Source organism: Callorhinus ursinus, unplaced genomic scaffold (assembly GCF_003265705.2).
Source record: "Callorhinus ursinus isolate GAN/ISIS: 27379988/994484 unplaced genomic scaffold, GSC_fseal_2.0 scaffold1, whole genome shotgun sequence".
NCBI lineage: Eukaryota > Metazoa > Chordata > Mammalia > Carnivora > Otariidae > Callorhinus > Callorhinus ursinus.
Window position 1 is genome coordinate 110,942,205 of NW_027397063.1, and position 17,059 is coordinate 110,959,263.

At 43.4% G+C, this 17,059-nt stretch overlaps 1 protein-coding gene across 18 annotated transcripts in view; it reads right to left on the reverse strand.

Moving 5' to 3' along the window:
• ZBTB38 (zinc finger and BTB domain containing 38) overlaps positions 1-17,059 on the reverse strand; it is a 155,883-nt gene that overhangs the window by 42,397 nt on the left and 96,427 nt on the right. Inside the window, exons 6-7 of one of the 18 annotated variants that reach the window (XM_073899102.1) lie at positions 516-580; positions 135-212 (exon numbers count right to left, since the gene is read on the reverse strand). The exons of 13 other annotated variants lie outside the window; for them this stretch is intronic. The gene's annotated coding sequence lies outside the window, so the exon portion shown is untranslated. Of the gene's footprint in view, positions 1-121; positions 342-515; positions 581-11,269; positions 11,435-17,059 lie in introns of those variants that run through there. 4 more of the 18 variants (XM_073899115.1, XM_073899109.1, XM_073899119.1 and 1 more) reach the window with 4 other exon arrangements.

Genomic DNA, 17,059 nt, shown 5'->3' on the forward strand with positions numbered 1-17,059 from the left:
TATAATCCAAGAGTCAATGTAAGAGTGTAAAACAACGAGCCCCAATCTGCACATGCAGGCTAGAAAAGCAGTGAAAATTGCTGCAGGTGCACCTTAACGTCTCTCAGACTCCAGCACCCACCTTTCGAGCTTACCAGTGCCTGCCACGTGGACTGCCTCCCGGCTGTAGTCACCTGATCACTTCAGAAGCTGCTATAACTATAAGCCACATCCTACATGTCCAAAGGGCAACAGAGAAATGAGTCTGAAGTCTGTAGACCAGAGGACCACAGGGAAATCTGGTTCCCGCAGGTTTTGTCTGACCAACCTGGTCTTTGGAACCATGTTTCTGAAAAACGGGGCTGATGTCGAAAAGAGTAAGATTTAACATAAAAATCAATATATCTTTTCTTGAACAATAAGAAGAGTGGGCAACAATGGTTGTTGCCTGCCTGGCAAGAAGGACTGGGCGCCTAGCAGCTGTGCCCCCTCATCACGGTCACCTAGAGTCACACGCTGCTGGCCCAGGCACTTACCACCAAGTGGCTTCTCTCTGTCACATGACCAGCCTGGCCCCTTCAGCTGGCTTCCTTTGTTGCAGCTGATAAGAACATTACGTAAAATAACATTAGACCCACAGATCTTACCAGACATACTTAACTTTAAAGATATCTCCAAAATTAAAATTAAGACTTATAAATGAGCTTTTGTGTGTTGGCAGTCATCCTCAGCAAAAATAGTAGTCTTGACTTAAAAAAGTTAAAGTGACCTCCGCTACTCTATTTCTTTATAGAGAGTAACTTAATACTGAAGCTTTAGGAGTTCCTGCCAATGGAAAACCCACGGAAGACCTCAGAAAAATAAATATAAGATGGGAAGATGAGATTTAATTTATGTGTAACTTTCTAAAATGTTTTCTAAAAAGCAAGTTTCATGCAATAAATTCACTATTCTCAGTAATATTACCAAGATGGAATAGATAAACATGAAAAAGGCTAATAAAAATGTCACAGATGCAAAAATTTTGGTGGGCCTACATTTCTTTTAAAATAATTTGTAATTAGGTAACGGTGGTCATCTGACTTATGTTACTATTTTCCTGAGTTTGTATGTAAGCTATAAATAGCCTTTAACATATACCTTCTAAATACATAAATACACATATGCATGTATTATATGTATGTACAAACAAATGTGTGGCTTTATTATTAATATATGAGCATATGCTATAAAAATGTTTACATAGTCATACATTTATTTATAAATATATATACATATATATGTAAAAATATAGGGTGAACACATAATTCAGCATCTAAAACAGGACACTTGAGAGAGAAAATGGATGCAACTAATAACTATGCCAGAGAAACAGGTATATATTGGTTCAGTACCTGGGGAAATATGATGAATGGTCATCCTCTATTTATTTATATATATACACATATACATAAATATATATACACACATATATAAATCTTTTTTTTAATATTTATTTATTTGACAGAGAGACAGTGAGAGAGGGAACACAAGCAGGGGGAGCGGGAGAGGGAGAAGCAGGCTTCCCGCTGAGCAGGGAGCCCAACACGGGGCTCGATCCCAGGACATGAGCCGAAGGCAGACACTTAATGACTGAGCCACCCCAGGCGCCCCTATATATATAAATCTGTATATATACATATACATATACAAAATATAAACCTCTATATAAATATAAAATTCCGTATTATCGTTATAAGTACATATGTGTATATTTACGTAAAATATACTTAAGAATATATAAAATGCTTTTAAGAATTTTATAACTATATGATAAACATACTTTATAATTACACTTTATATAAATGCCATTGGGAAATTCTAGTTAATTCATATACTTAGGATCTTCTGCTGCTTCTGTCTCCTGCCATACCCCAACCTTCCCTAATAAATACACATGCATTTAATGCAAAGGTGGGCACTTAAACAAAATACTTTTGATGATTAAATTACCTTTTCTTCAGCTTTTAGAATAAACTAGCTTTAAAAAAAATAAAATAGGGGTGCTTGGGTGGCGCAGTCAGTTAAGCGTCCAACTCTTGGTTCTGGCTCAGGTCCTGATCTCAGGTTTGTGAGATGAGCCCTGAGTCGGGCTCTGCGCTCAGTGAGGAGTCTGTCTGGGTTTCTCTCCCTCTTCCTCTGTCCCTCCTCCCTGTACTCTCTCTCTAACATAAATAAATCTTTAAAAAATAAGTCTATGCTCATGGTAAAATATTCAAACAGTACAGAAGTGTATTAAGGTACAAATCAGAAACCCCCTTCTCCATCCTAGCCCCCCTCCCCCACACCAATGCGCTAATACGCAAAGCTCGCATACTCCCTAGCCACGGATACCTTTTCCCTAACTTCGGAAGATTTATAAATTACATCTGTATAAAATCTCTAGGAGAAAAATTATTTCCTCTTGAGTTTCTCCTCTCCTAGCTTCTATCTCCTCTGCTTGGCAATTCCTTAAACTTACTCATCTCAGGTGACTGCCCATCTGGGCAGTGTCCGTCCTCTAGAATTTCTAGATTTTGGCTATCTTTATTATAACATGTGTTATAATACTATGCAGTGTTATACATTTGTTCATGTTTATATCCTTCCCTGCTTGCTCCTTGAGGGCGGGGTCAATCTAACTCATCTTTGTTCTCCTGACACTTATAGGGTACAGCACACTGTTGACGATGCTAACAGTGAGCGAGAGGAACCGCCTCTTCAGCCCCTGAGCAGCAAATGGCTTCAATACACATTGTGCTTAGGAAAGTTCCTGATTTAAAGCTTTAAAAATGAGAACCAGATGAACCCAAACTCTACAGAGAGCAAAATTAACTCTCTTCTTTTATTAGAAAAATAAAAATTAATTCCTGTCCATTTTTTCCCTAGTTTCCTTCTAATCAGGCAGTTCTCAAAGTGTTTCATGGACCTTGAGTCTCCCAAGACCCTTTCGTCGGGCTCAGGAGGGCAAAACTATTTGCATAATAACACAAAGATGTCATTTGCCTTTCTTCCCCCAGCATGTTAACATGTGCATGAACAGTACAAAAGCAATGATGGGTAAAAGAGCTAACGCTGTAGCAAACATCAAGCCAGTAATACCCAGACGAAAAAGTGAAAATTATTAATTTTGTTAAATCTTTTGACTATTGAATATACACCTTTTTACTATTCTGTGTGATAAAATGGGAGGCACACACAAAACACTTGAAGTGCATACTGAAAAAACAATGACTGCCTTAAGGAAAAGCACTCTGGTCATTCAGATGTGGATATCTGGGCAAACATTGACTTTAAAATGAACTAAGTGTGCCTGTCATTTCTTTTTTTTTTTTAAAGATTTATTTGAGAGAGAGAGAGAGAGAGAGAATGGAGGGAAAGGGAGAGGGAGAGAGAGAATCTCAAGCAGACTCCCTGCTAGGCGCGATCCCATGACCCTGAGATCATGACCTGAGCTGAAATCAAGAGTCTGGATGATTAACCGACTGTGCCACCCAGGTGTCCCTCAAGGAAGTAGCCATTTTATCGCCAGTAATAAAATTTGTCTTTCAGGAAAATTACAATATTGGAAAACTTGGTATTTAACATAAACTTTGGTATCCACCACCATGAGCTCTATGCTTCTCAATACATAATGATTTTTCTAATGAGGTTAGTGGTAATGTTAATGAAGGTGATTTTTGGATAGCATGCAATGAGTCTGGAAGACCAGCACAGTTCAGTGAACTAATATTCTCCAAATAACCAATGCATATTATTACCAAAAAACCATGCACGGGCTAAAAGGTGAAAGAGACATCAGTAGATTTAAATGTGACAAAGTATGGAAAGTTCATTGCTTATGGTTTCAAGTTCCATATTGTGACTAATCTTTAAAAAACCACCTACCTGTCAAGTTTTGGTGTAGTATCAAAGAATATCCACAATTAACTGAAAAAGCTATTAGAAAACTTCTCCCCTTTCCAACCACCTATTTGTATGAGGCTAGGTTTTCTTTACATACTTCAACTCTTAACAACATAATTGCCACTGAATTCAGAAGCCGAAATGAAAATCCAGCTGTCTTTCTATCAAGCTAAACGTTATATATTTGCCACTCTTCCCATTATATTTTTTGCCTTAGAAAACAGTTATTTTTAAAAATATGTTATTTTATCATGCAACTGGGTTTATTGTAGTCATTTTTCATGAGTTAATTGTTTTTTAAGTTCTCCTTTTAAATTCTGAATATGGCAAATATTGATAGATCTTTAACTCTGATAAGCAAAAGCTCTTTGGGTCCTCAATGATTTATAAGAGTGTAAGGGGGTCCTGGGAACAACAAGTTTGAGAAATGCTGTTCTAACCTATAAGAAAATGTTCAAAATGATTGTTAAAGATATTATTTAAAAATTATTTTACTCAAAATAAATCAGATATAGGCTTAAAAGAACTAGGGACACAGTGGATGAAAATGTGGTAAAATACAAAGCAGAAACCCCCACCAGGAGGAGAGGCCAAGGGATGGAGAAACAGACACACCCGCAGTCACACAGATACATGTTCCATAGCTGTTTTTAACTGCCCAGGCTTGAAGTGGTTACTCACCGTCCCTGGAGTCTGAGCACGGCTGAAAAGCCAGGGGGACCAACAGTCCCTCCACACTCTCCGTACTCTGGTGAAAACTGTTCCTTGATTTGCAGGACCTCCGCCTCTCTTCTGTTTGAACAATCTAGCCCTGCTTGCATTCCTGCCTTCCAAATCTCAAAGGTTAGCTTGGTCACAGTATTCTGTGTGCCCATATGATTCTATCCGTTCGTCTATCAAATTAGCTCCCTCCCCATTAGATCCTGGAGACTGCTTTTAGGCACTGGTCTACTCGTTCTCCAACTAAACTTGAAAAAAGGGAAACAATTCTTACCAATGACCTGAGCAATTAACTCCCTGTATTTCCAGCTTAATTAAATCTTCCCTCCCAATCAGTCAAGACAACTTTACTGAAATACACAGAAGCCAAAAAACTTAAAGTGAGAGTTTCCATATAAACTTTAACTCTCACAGTGCAAAAAAAAAAAAATCTTGGAAAACCTCTTTAAGTTATTAATCAACAACATACCTATCATGTAGAACTTTATAGGGCTTGCTAATAAAACTTGGTGTGCTTTTATTAGTAAATCTTTAAGAGCCGATGGAGAGCGAAGTAACGCTACCCTGAGCAAGGCCACTCTTGTGGGCCAGACTGAGGCCCGTTTTTCTAAATCTTCTGATCAGAGGCAGAGGCCAAGCGCCCTCTTGCAGCACAGCACGTTGGCTACTCAATTCCTAACGTACATAACAACAAAACTGAATCAACAGAGCAACTTTCGCTTCTCTCTACTGCACGTCTTCTTCTATAAAAAGAAACTTAGAAATAAAACCCAACTAAAAAAAGAACACACTATATTAGGATACTGACCTGGAATCCTGCAAAAGTCAAACGCACAGTCCATTTTGGGGCAGTGTGGGGCCCATATCGAGTGGAAGCTGCGAGTCCCCGCAGAAAGTGTGCCAACAAAGGACCCTGCTTCAGGGATCCCACGCCCCCAGCCCGCACACATCATTGCAGCACACTTTCTCGTAGTCACGTTGGACTACATCAGACCTCCTCATATGACAAGGTGTCAGAAATACACGCATCGGATCTCAAAAACAGATTACAAAACAGAAGTCCTTTAGAGAATATGGCTGTGTCTAGGAAAAGGAAAATCCTCTTGATTCTCTTCTAAATGCAGTCCGAAAGGGTAGAGAAGAGCTGCATTTTCTAATGCAATTAAACTATCAGATTCAAGAAGGCGTTGTAACGCAAGGGAAGTTTGCTTTTTCAACTGGAATTCAAGCTGTTCAAAAAGGCCGACATCAGAAAGCTACTAGGGTGTATTCGACAGAGGGAGGTTGGCTTGAACAACCTTACCTGAATGTATTACTTTGAAAAGGTAAACATTTGGTCTCTAGACTTGTAGTTGCGTGCATATTGATTGTAAGAACAAGTATTATCAGATTCATGAGTGATGCAATGGGCTCGGTTAAATATTTCAGGCTGCTTGTTTGGAAAGATGAAAGGGGGAAAAGGTCCTTGGCTTCTCTTTTTCCTTTTCAAACACAACAGTATTTCAGGGTAGCCCATGTCCCTTGGGTTCATCTCAGGATTGAGCTTGCCCACATACCTGCTTAAGAAACGTGGCCAACAGGCTTCAAGTGTTTCTCTCTAAAGCCCTCCAGTGCTGTGTTCGTTTCTCATCTCAGCCAAGCTCCACTGACACTCGGAGTCCCTGATGTGGAAGGCATTTTTAATCTGAATGCTGGGGGGACCGAGTTACCAAAATGATCAGGGACAGGGTTCCTGTCCTCAGAAACGTCTCAGTTTGGGGTGAGCTTATCATCAAGAGCTGCTTTCAAAAACCAAATACCATTTTCTTGTGAACCTAAAGGGCCGACTGATTTAATGGCCCTGTTCCTCTCAGTGGACTGCTTCTTCCTGGGAAGGGCAGAGGGAAGAGCTGTCAGATATTCTGGCTACTGAACAAGAATGACCCTCCAGCTAGTCATAAGGATGGGTCATCCTGAAACAGACCGAACACCAACTGCTGCTTGGGCATTATACTATCTAAACCCACCTCCCCATGGTACCTTCCCTCTCTAGCCCCTGCTCCCTCTGCACCCCAGCTTTCTGGGGACTACGCACGACAAGCAATCACAGTTTACACTGGTTCTTTCTGGATGAGCCAGAAACTGGGCAGGGAGGAGTGAGTGCCGCAACACACACAGTGCAAAGCTCAGCGCTTGGCACACAGTGGGGTTCAGTGAGTGCAGGCTGGAACCAGCTGGAGGACTGACCGTGTCCTGCTCAGCTGGTGGCTTTGGAGAGAACTGCATATGTAGTCCATGCTTCATGCGGTACATGGGAAGATCTTTTAAAAAACACAAATGAGATCAAGTCAAGCCCTGCTTAAAACCCTTCAGTGGTTTTCCCCTGAAGTCAGCACAAAATCCAGACCTTTCACTGTGGCCTGTGAGGCCCAGTGTGGTCCACGGGTCCTGCCCACTCTCTCTTGACTTTCCTGCTGCCTTCCATCCCACTCTCTGTGCTCACCACAATAGGCCTCCTTTTGCTTACTCTACCTGCCAAGTCTCCTCCGGCCCTGGGCTCTTTAAACACACTGATCCCAGAACTGCCCGTGGCTGGCTCACTCTCATGCTTCGGGCCCGCTCAGACATCATCCTGCAGGGACCACCCTGTCTGTCTTTGATCCTGCTTTCACTCATCCTCACCATGCCTGGTTTTCCTTCATACACCTATCGCAACCTGCCATTATCACGTGTGTTGGCCTACCTACCTGTTCACTGTCCACTCTGCCCAACAGGAGGTAAGCTCCAGGAGGGAAAGGACCTCGTCCACCCTGTTCACTGCTACGTCTACAGGACGCAGCACACGGTGGGCACTAGGGAAATATCTGCTGAATGACTAGTGAAGTGGCTATGCACAAAAAACACAAACGAGGCTCACCCTGATTAAAAGAGCAACCTGCCCCTCTCCCCTGCGTTCCCTGTGCCCTGTACCCTGCTCTGCTTTTTTCTTTTCCACGGTACCCACAGCATTCCAATATACTACACAATTTATTCCTTTATTGCTTATGGTCCATCTGCCTGCTAGAACTGAAGTCTCACAAGGGCAGTCATCTTTGATACTCTTCCCTGACATATCTAAAGCACCCAGAACAGTGCCTGACACATAGTAGGTCCTCAATATTCATTTACTAAATACACAATCCATCCTGTAAATAGATACGTTTCTAAAGCAATATTAGATATGGGTAGGCACCATAATATTGCCATTACACTTTGCATCTATCTGTTTGCATTTCCCCAATCAATTTAGAATAAAATTGCTTTTATCTGACACATTTCCGGATTTCCAGCTGTGAAGCACTTCACATATTAACTCTTTTAATCCCCTTCACCATCCTGTGTGGCAGGCACATAAAATGGGGATATTACTATATACTCACAGGGTTAAGGGAATGAACAGAGTCTGTGCTGGGTATACAGAAGCTGATATTATTGGGTCCACAGTATCGAGTGGAAACTGCGCCCAGACAAGTAAGTGCTTGCTTGCAGGAGAGCTGTAATTGCTGAAGGCGGTGCAGGGCTCAGTCCCCCACACTCCGCTGCCTCACAGGCATGTACACACACAGCAAGAGTGAAGACAGCAGGTGACCTGATCTAGCCACACAAAACTGCTCTGCACGGAGTGCAAACAGCAGGAACAGACCCAGGCTGAGATACAAGAGCTAGAGCCACTGGGAGCAGCCAGCCTGGGTCACACGCCAAGAAGGAACCGAGAGATGCTGCCTGGCATGAAGCAGAATGTGTTAGAATGGTCCCCAGGAAGGGCCACTGAGGATGGGAGTTAAGGCAAGCAGACCCCTTGCCCCGGGCAGCTGTCCCCAGGGCAACCTGAGCATTGCTAGAGACTGAGCTCGGGCACTCTCTAGGTGCCACTTGAACACATACCACAGTCAGCCACAGTGTCTGCCCCCCGGCCCAGAACTGGCTAAACACCCGACACCAGGCCTTTACAGCCACGTTGCCAACTTAAAATTTCAGTATTAAAAAAAAGTTGATTTTTAAAAGTCTATTACCAATTCGATTCAGTCCAAGCACTCAGAAGACAAAGACCAAGGATTTGCACTGCGAGGATTTGTTAATCTCAAGTGTATGTATCAGGAAAATGAGTTTTCATTCCCCTCCCCTCCCCACCAGTATTTAGATTTACCCTCTCATCGCTGGACTGGGGATGATGCAGTCTTCAGGGGTCAGGAAGCTCACGCTGGAGCCCTGTCCGTCAGGGTACAGCATGACAGCAATGAGTACGAAGCCTCGGGGGAGCACTACGGAAAGAGAGTCTCCAGGGGAGGGCCAACTTTGGTTGTGAGCTTTCTCCATGACAGATGGCAGAGTCTCCCCACAAACACAGAATGGAGACATGGCCAGTGATGCTCATTAAAACCCTAAATCCAAATTCCAGTATCTTCACCAAGGCTTATAAAGTCCTCTGTGACTTAACCCCATTTCCTGCCACTCTAACCTGCATCAGCCTTCTTTCTGTTCCTTGAGTATGCCTAGGATCTTCCTATCTCTGGCCCTCTGTACATGTTGCTCCTGCATCCTAGAATGCCCTCTAGCCCAGGATGCAGCCACCTCCAACCAACAATTCTTTCTCCCTCAATTAGGTTCATCTGTCATATATTCTCAGCATATTTTTCTTTCATAGTACTCAATACAACTGTAATTAAGTATGGACAAATGGGAGACTTTACCACAAGAATATAAATTCTATAATGGCTAAGACTATTTACCAGTATCCCTAGCTCCCAGCACTCTACTTGGCACATAACAGGTGCTAATAAACCTTTATTAAATGAATGCAAAAACAAAAAGCACCCAAACATGAAGCCTTCTAAAGCCCACAATACCAGGCACTGTTACCAAGCTTTCTGGATCCAGCATTAGGTCAATGCAAACTGTCCTATTTGTCACCTATGGTAAAAGAGGGGAATGCCTTTGCTGAACATAAAGAAGTCAAGAAGCTGTTCTGCCATGGTATAAGGAAACACGCGCGCGCATGCGCGTGCACAGACACACACAACCAAATCAACACTGCTAGCTTAAAGCTGAGCTAACTAGGACAAGTGAGGGCCATCTACTGCGCACAAAGTTGTCACTGCTCAAACAAGTTAAAACATTGAAACACAGCTTCAAAACACAGAAAAATGGGTTACTATTACTGCTTTGGCTCAAAGGAAAGAAAAGAGCAATACTTTAAGCTCTACTGATATGCTTTGCTCTGTTTAAGACAACAGGCCCAGGGGCACCTGAGTGACTCAGTCGGTTAAGCGCTGCCTTTGGCTCAGGTCATGATCCCAGGGTTCTGGGATTGAGCCCCGCATCAGGCTCCCTGCTGAGCAGGGAGCCTGCTTCTCCCTCTCCCACTCCCTCTACTTGTGTTCCCTCTCTCGCTGTCTCTCTCTCTCTGTCAAATAAATAAATAAAATCTTAAAAAAAAAAAAAAGACAACAGGCCCCAAATGGAGTCACTTATGCTAAGCCCCATGTCACCAAACTGAAACTTAATTTAGTTTGGCTCTTCCAGAAATGGAATCTTAAACCAGTCAATAAGGAATCAACTGATCAGGGTGCCTGGGTGGCTCAGATGGTTAAGCATCTGCCTTCGGCTCAGGTCATGATCCCAGGGTCCTGGGATCGAGTCCCACATCAGGCTCCCTGCTCTTTGGGAGCCTGCTTCTCCCTCTGCCTCTCTCTCTGTCTCTCATGAATAAATAAATAAAAAGTTAAAAAAAAAAAAGGAATCAACTGATCAGCATTAAGTAAGTAATCTGCCCAATGATGCCCTGCTGTCCCATATAAGGAAAGTAACCTTGCAATAACCAATCTGCCTTTTGCCCAGTATAACTTCCTTATTCTGCTCCAGTCTGCCTATAAAATCTCTTGCCTTGCATAGCTCTTTGGTGCTCCTTTTTATCTGCTACATTGGATGCTGCCCAATTCACAAATCACTGAATAAAGTCAATAAAATCTTTAAAATGTACTCAGATGAATTTTGTTCTTAAATAGTTTAAACTCCAGGGATTTGGCCTTTGTCCCTTGAGTGCTTGGACTAAATTAGAAACAAACTTTTAAAATAATTTTTTTAAAAAATACTAAAACTTCAAAGTAATAAACATGTGGGTGTAGTAGAAAAAAAACTGTGCGCATGCACTGGCCCATGACTTCTAACTATGCTATGAAGAAACAAATCACTTTTGTCTCCTGCTTGTGTCAGAGCCTGGCGCCCCTTGGGCAGCCTTCCTGAGGGCTACTTTAGCGTGACACCGACATCCCACCACAAATGCATCAATGTCCCCAACAAGACTTGCTCATCAGACAGGAGGAAACTCACGTCATATGCCAGCCACATCCATGTGCCCAGTACTGTTCTACACACTCTGTATACACCATCCCGATTAAGCTCACAGCAACCTGATTTTGCAAATGAGAAAACCGAGACATGGAGAGGCTATGTAATTTGACTGGGGTCATTTAACTAGTGGGCAGCACAGCTGGGATTCAGACCCAGGCAGTATGACTCAAACAGCAGACTCTCCATTTCAGGTTCAGGAGCACCAAGAAGAACTCAGCTTTTCCACCTCTTTCTTGGTATCAAAGGCTCATATGCCCCCGACCCCAGCCTACTTACCAGTGTGGGAGTGCTTGGCAAATTGTTGGCTGGACCTGAGCAGAGCTGCCATTAGCAGGGGGACAGGTTATGCCCTGTGATGTGCTGTGGCCACAGGAAGGAGAGACTGAGAGCCAGTTCATGCTCTGCTTGGCCAGGCTGGTGCACTGGTGAGGGCTGCATCCTCCTGCCGGATGGAGGGGGCCATTTCTTTAAAATGCACAATGATGCCATATGCCCTGTGGTGAGTACTTTAGGGAAATCCAGAATTCTCCATAACATTCTACTTTTGTTTTCCCAAGAAAAATGTAAACTTCAAAATAATATATGGTGCTCAGAAATATTAATATTATTATTTTAAAGATTTTATTTTTAAGTAATGTCTACTACATCCAACATGGGGCTCAAACTTACAACCCCAAGATCAAGAGTTGCATAATCTACTGAATGAGCCAGCTAGTTGCTCCAATATTACGAGTTTTTGATCCATTTCTATTTCAAGGTAATACTTATCAAATGCCTACCACTCACCAGTTACTGAGTGCAACACAGGGGCTACCATAAGACGTGGGGACTGAAAGGGCAAGCGAGTGGAGAGATTAAATAAAGCTCCTGAAGCAGGAGAACTGAGAGACCCCCCAAAGCACTGTATTAGTCCATTCATGAAACAGAGCTCCACTAAAGGATCATTCAGGATAAGGCAGGCCATGTCCAGTCGGGGATAGTGGCTGAGAGCCTGAACTTTGGTGTCAGGTGGACCTGGCTTTGTCACGTTCTGGCTGTGACCTTGGGCATGTTTAAGCTCTTTGCACCTCAGCCTCTTCATCTGCAAAATGGAGCTAAAAATAGAATCTACCAGGCTTAACATGAGGATTAAATGATAATACCTATAAGGTGCTTGGCATAGTATCTGGCACAAAGCTTACTAAAATTATGATTAATATTACTATCACCAATTAATAATTAGTTGTAAATGTCGGTAGGAACAAATACTGCCTTGGCCCCAGGCCCCAAATATAGGAAATGTGAAATTCCTCAATGGCAGGGACAAATGCTCTAGTTCACTGTGTGCCCAGAGGTCCCCACACCCCTCCCAGTGCTTACTACCCCAGAGGGGCTCAGCAGTTACCATTTTTCCCTAATGCAGATGGCAGTTACATCTGAGCCTTAGTTCCTATGTGGGCATTTAGTTCCAAGTATTGCCTAAATTCTTTTTTTTTTTAGTTGCATTGTTTGTTAGTAGTCTTCTTAGCAGGTGGAAAAAAAGGAAAAAATTCAAATAAAAATCACTGAACTTGGGGCGCCTGGGTGGCTCAGTCGGTTGAGTGTCTGCCTTCGGCTCAGGTCATGGTCCTGGGGTCCTGGGATCAAGTCCCGCATCGGGCTCCCTGCTCAGCGGGGAGTCTGCTTCTCCTTCTCCCCACCCCCCACCCCCATGCTTGTGCTCTCTCAAATAAATAAAATCTTTAAAAAAAATCATTCAACTTAGGTGTTTGTTAGCAATTCTGGTAAAAGGCTTGGTAGGAAGGAGACCAAAATAATGTTTAAGACATACACTAAATCCTCTATACATTTCCAAGATGTGTACTTGTCCTCTTAGGTCAGATCACTCAAATAATGCTATATAAGGCAAAGCTAAGGTACTGTCAGTTTATGGGGTTACATGTTTTAGATAGCAAATTATTCTACCTTCATAAAAAAGCCTCTCCTAGGGTGCCTGGGTGGCTCAGTCGGTTAAGGGTCCGACTCTTGATTTCGGCTCACGTCATGATCTCAGGGTCGTGAGACAGAGCCTCGCATCAGCTGGGCATGGAGCCTGCCTAAGATTCTCTTTCTCCTTCTCCCTCTGTCCCACTCCCCCTTCTCTAAAATAAATAAGTAAACAGTAAACAAAAAAAAAAGCCTCCGCTGTGCTCTGCTTCTTCACCTCTCCTGTAGACAGACTCCAGGCAGACCACGTTTGCTCCTTTCCCTGCATATCACGGGACATCTTGGGACCTCCTCCTTCTTACTTTAAACTAGGAATCTAGTACCATGTCGGTTTGGTTATGATTTATTTTAGAGAACACTTTTTTTTTATTTTAGAATTTTTTTAGTTTATGTCTTAGTTTAATGGATTCATTAGATTGTGGTTTGTTCAGAAAAAAAAAGTAAAAATTTGGGTTAATTTGGGGTTTAAGATGTTTATGTACTTTTTTGGGATTCCAGTTCAAGCTTCCACTGAAGTTCTTGAGGAAAATTTTTGACAATTGTCTGATGTAGTCAATAGTTCCAAGCCCTCCTTCTCCCATACCACTGGGTTGTCCTTTCTCTGTCTGTACAGTTTTATCTTCAGACCGAGAGAGTAAAGCAGGGCCTCTGCTTACACACTCCTCGGTTTAAATTCCAGTTCTGCCACTTATTAGCTGTATGAACTTGGACGAGTTAACACCTCCAGACCTGTTTGGTTTTTTTTAAAGATTTATCTAGCTGAGAGAGAGAATCCTCAAGCAGACCCCCCCAAACTGAGCACGGAGCCCGACACAGGGCTCGATGGACCCCAAGATCATGACCTGAGCCAAAATCAAGAGTTAGACGCTTAATTGACTGTGCCACCCAGGCGCCCCCAAACCTTTTTTTGATCTACAAAATGGATATAATAGTGCAATTTAGTGCTTAATAGGATCAGATGAGACAAACAGATAAAATGTAGTATCTCATTCTACTGCTCTTTTCACCCTAATTTTCCATGAAAATTCCAGAAAACAATACCTACAACTCTTTTCTTTAGCCCATCTCATTTTGATAATAGCAACCAAGTTACTGCTTGTTGGTTGAGAAGTTGTTGGAATCAGGGGCCATTTTGTACGTAGGGGTTTCTCTGAAGCTGAATGGAAAGACGGGTGGCCTGGAGAGTCTCAGGCTTCACGGGCCTCCAGGGAGCCTGAGCAAGACTAGTTCTGACAGGCTGGGCAGCTGGGAGTCAGGCTGACCCCAAAAGAAAAGAAGTTAACTAAAAAATATTCATGGAAGGTAAGTGCAAAAACAAATATTTAGCAAAATAAGGGACTGTGGGTAACATAGTAAGAACTCCTATATTAAGGTCTTGGGAGAATATGTTGACCTAAGGACAGTAATGCAATTGAAAGAACACTTACTTTAAAAGAATAAGTACATGCATCAATGACGTTGATATTATGATACATAAAGCCAAATACAAAGTTAGTGACTGTTGTTTTGGGGGTGAGGGGAGGTTCTACAAGCCCATTAAAGATATCACCCTGCCCCGCACACACAACCCTACCGCGAAGAATAAGCAGAGAAGAGGTCAGTGGCTTCTCTGGGTTCACACGTTGCTCCTTCCACTCTGGGTAAAGGCGCTGAGCAAGACTGCCCTCAGACTGTCATCTGAGCCCCAGATTAGATTATTACTCAGTTTCTTCACACACAGAAATGGCAAAAACGTCCAAGTAGCCAGCCTCATCAGTGTTCGTAAACAGAGTTAGGGAAGACAAAGCATTTTACAACCTGAGTGCTCTGTTCTCTTCACAGCTTCATTCTGGTCCATCCTCACCTCACTGGGAAGGGGGCCTTGAAGCACAATAAAGAAGTCATGCCCTGAGTGGCAATCAGTAGCAGCAGGGAGGAGAGAATGCAGGCAGGGGGTGTTCTGCACCAGAAGAGCTGGGGCCGGATGCAGGATACAGGGGAAGGGAGGCCATGGAGGAAGGAGCTTGGGGCTCCCTCCCAAGGAGGCCTCTGCACAGATGCCCTTCCTAGTGAACACAGCTCCTGGGAAGGTCTGGCTACTGTATCACTGAGTCTGCCCATGCTGCTCTTCCAGGTGTCATGGGCTTAACAACAGGGTTACGGTCATAAAAGCAAATTCCCTAAGGCAGTTCCCAGCTCGGAGATTAGGCAGCCCCTGTTAAAAAGAGCTTTGCCTGAGCCGCAGCTTTTTCAGGGTTGTTTCGAGGTTCTTTTATACATTTGATGACCACAGCCCATCCCCAGTCCAGAGAGCTGTGTCCACAAGATGGTGCTGAATTCACACCCAGAAATGCTCTTGTGTCCTGGGGGGTTGATACTCCAGTCCCCCAAGTCTTTCTCAAAATGGGCAGATGAGTAGGCCTTGTTCCAAAATAAACAGACCTCGAGTGTTTTAGGTAACAAAAAGCAAAGAGAGTCTGCTTCTTAGTGGACGCTGCACTCTAACTCATTCTTAATTCTCCACAAATGGCTTGCAGAGAGTCCTCAGATCGGGGGTGGGCAGGGCTCCACCCAGTGCAGGCATTTCCTCCTCAGAGCAGCAGGCCTCACCGGCAGCAAAGAAGGGGCCCTCAACTGTGACGTCTGCCTCACAACAGCCCTTTGAAGGTTTACTCCACACAGCCCCCTCGCTGGGCTAAACATCTCAAGCTGCTTCTGCTATTTCGCTGCAAAAAGGGTTTTATAGACAAAAGGAGCTTTAGGTTTGGTCCAAGGCTCTCGTTTTGGATGTGAGAAAACTGAGGCACAGAGAAGTCCAGTGACTTGCCGAAGAGCTCATGATTCGACCAAAACTGGTTTCTAGACTTCTGGTTCCACATGCCTCACCATACCATGCTCAGAAGGCAGAGGCTGGGACCTGCTTACTAACAGCATGACCACAGAAAGGACCTGACCTCCCTGAGCCTTGGTCTCCTCATCTGTAAGATGGAGCGAGTACTACACACCTCACAGGGTGTGGGAGGATTAAATGAGAGTAACTGAGCACTCGGCAAGTGCATATAGTAAGCAAATAATAAGTGCTCGATAAATGATTTTATTTTGGATATACAGGTGTTTCTGTTTTTGGCACGGAGTTCTCCTTTCTTCCCTTGTTTTCTTCTTCCTCCTTGGCTTCCAAACTTCCAAGCCTGAACTTTTTTAACTGAAGCTCAAAAATTCACTCATTTATTCTGACTAAATTTAATAACGTTCCTTTTGTTCATCATCCCCAGCGTGTTGGGATATTTTTAGAATGTCAATTCTGTCTTATAATAGATCTACCGATTTTTTTTACATGTCACACACATCTGCGCTCTGGAAACTTACAGGTTGAGTTCAAGATGGCGACGTCTGTGACAAAAAGTCCGGACTGTTTTCTGTGCCCACCTCCAGAGAGTGGCAGAATGTGGTTATTCTTCTCATACACACACCCCCACCCGCACAGATCATATTTCAAGATCAGGACTTGGAAAGTATTTTTCATTCTATCCGAATAAAAAAGATAAAGCCTTGGTTTCATTTCTGAGGAGGAAGGAGGCTGAATCTATATGTTGAGGAAGTGATCCTGTGAAGAACAGCTCTGGCTGTGTTAATGCAGTAATATGTTCAGAATCACGACACTGAGACCTCAGGGTAAGTGAGCTCTTGCACTGAGATCCAGAAAACTTCTGAGCTGCAGAAAAGAAAACTTTTACTTGAGAGAACAAGATGTCAAGCTCCGTGGAGTTGAACTGTGGTCCCCGGGCTGGCCTTTGGTTACAGGTGAACCAATGCAAAACCCTGACCAGTTACATTCTCTCGGCTCTCTTGTTTCAGTAAGCACAACAAGACTAATTTTCTAACCACTTCTCTCCATTCCCACATCCTCCCTAACTAGCTCGTGCCATTTGTTCTTTTGAGGCTGAGCATCCTCGTACTCTGCTCCACTGGGAAATCAGACAACCTGCAAGTGTTTCAGGTCAGGGCCCATGTTCACTGACCCAGCAGAACACCACCCTTCCGCATCCTGACACTTCCCAAAGGCCAACCTCCTGAACCCAAACACAGAACACGGACAAGGACACTCAGCCTTACTCCTGCTTAG